General features: G+C 31.2%; 1 non-coding gene across 1 annotated transcript; it reads left to right on the forward strand.

Annotated features, from left to right (window-relative positions):
* The first annotated feature begins 1,674 nt into the window (after nt 1–1,674).
* On the forward strand, nt 1,675–1,781 carry LOC112508282. The gene has a single exon (XR_003068664.1). It is a non-coding gene; the product is annotated as a small nucleolar RNA R71 (small nucleolar RNA).
* Nucleotides 1,782–2,037: the final 256 nt, after the last annotated feature.

Below are 2,037 nucleotides of genomic sequence, written 5' to 3' on the forward strand. Positions count from 1 at the left end.
AAATTAAAAAAAATCACACAAAAGAAGTATAAATTTTAAAAAGTTAGTTTGATACTAATATCAATATGTTTTTTTTTCAAATTTTTATGATATCTAGATATTAATATATTAAACAAAAGTAACATCGGTTTTATTTACCCATACAAAAATGTATTAAAACTATGATAAAAAAAAAAAAAAAAAAATACTAAAATCGAAATCCATCTCGCTGCATTGCACGAGTACCCTTTTAATACATATAAAGACACATAAGTTTTTTAGTATTACTCTTGCATATTATCAAATAAAAGTAGGTTATATATTAAAAACTAAAGACGGAGCATTAAAAAAGCAAAAAAAGATTATAAACATTTGATCTATTGGTCATTATTATTCATAATATATTTTCTTGACATAATAAAACACGTCTGACATGTTTAAATCGGATGAGCACTAGCAACAAAAAGCAAGCCCTGGTTTTCTTATGAGTATAAAACTTGACAAAATTTCGTTCATTTATTTATTTTAGTTCTGTAACATCGATTATGAAACCGAAGAAATAGTAATCTTGTTTTTAGTTATACGTGAAAAATAATGTACAAATCTTTTCGGCCTTTCTCTTTTTCAGAACATTTCTAGTTATGATGAGGATATATGATAGTCGTTGTATTATATATTGTTCTCTTGTGATCATAAAGACACCTCTTATTTTGCGTTTTTAACATGATTTTGTTGTAAAATTCAATCAAACTTTTTAATGGTTTTTTCTTGTTTGGCGAATATTTGCTTTGACAACTGTTTGATTTCTTTAGGCGATCTTGAACCATTCCTAAACTGTCTTGAACACTTAAATTGACTCTGTGTTCACTACAATGCGTATGAAATAGTGAATCATTTAAAATATGGTTCATTGCAAATGTTACTTTTGGCATACTTGTGGTATTATTACCAGGGTTGTCAAATGAAATAGTGAATACTGTCATGGATAAATAATTTTGTTTTTACAAATTTTTAATTATTGTTAAATAAACATGCTGCCAAATATGGTATATCAAACAGCTCAAATGTAATTACACGCTTTAGCATTTTTCATGATTTCGAGTTCGAGTCAACCCAATGGACGGTTATGCATATATAAGAATGTGATAAGTGATGTGGCGTGCTCCACACATCACACGTTAAAACACACAAGATATCAAATTATAGAACATTTGATTGTGCCATTTTCCATATTTTTAAGCATCTTGTCTAAGAGTTTGACAATATACTAATTTCTAATGAGGTTGTAATGTTTTTTTGGATCAACTTGGTCAATCGGGGGTTGACAAAAAGGCCGAACGACAATCCTTTTTTGGATGACACATTTTGTTGTTATTTTCCAGTTCAAAACCACATCATACGACCAAATCACGCCTTGTTTGATAAGTTGAGGTTATGCCAGACTCTTCCAATGCTCTCGTGACCCATTTTGAAGAATAACCAATAGGAAATCATCCCAAACTCCAACTGCCTTGTGTGGTCCTAGTGCACGTAGATTGGCTCAATGACCATTGTTGGTGGAAATCTTTTCCAGAATATCATATCCATCATTGTAACTACCGGCTGCGAAAGCTCCTCCTAAAGTAGCATCGAGCAATTTGTCTTGCAACGATATTTAAACCATTGTAAAATGTCTCAAGCTGTATACAGTAAGGAATGTCATGGTGAGGATATTTTCTCCAAAGCTCTTTAAATCTTTTCCAAGCATCAGGAATTGTCTCATTGTCCATTTGTATAGAAAGACAAATTTTGTTTATGGACTTAGCGTTCCGAGTTGGAGGAAAATAAAAGACAAATTTTGTTTATGGACTTAGTGTTCCGAGTTGGGGGAAAATAGTTTTTTAAGAATTTTCTGCCATGTTGTTCCAAGAATTAACTGATACTGATGGCAAGGAGTTAAACCAAGACTGCCATATTGCTCAAGGAAAAAAAGAAAGAGTACAAGTCTCAAAGCATCTTCAGATACTCTATTGATTCAGAAAGTCTCAATTGTTTCCAAGAAAGATTCTAAGTGTGAGT

The sequence above is a fragment of the Cynara cardunculus genome, assembly GCF_001531365.2.
Source record: "Cynara cardunculus var. scolymus isolate 2C chromosome LG 2, CcrdV1, whole genome shotgun sequence".
NCBI lineage: Eukaryota > Viridiplantae > Streptophyta > Magnoliopsida > Asterales > Asteraceae > Cynara > Cynara cardunculus.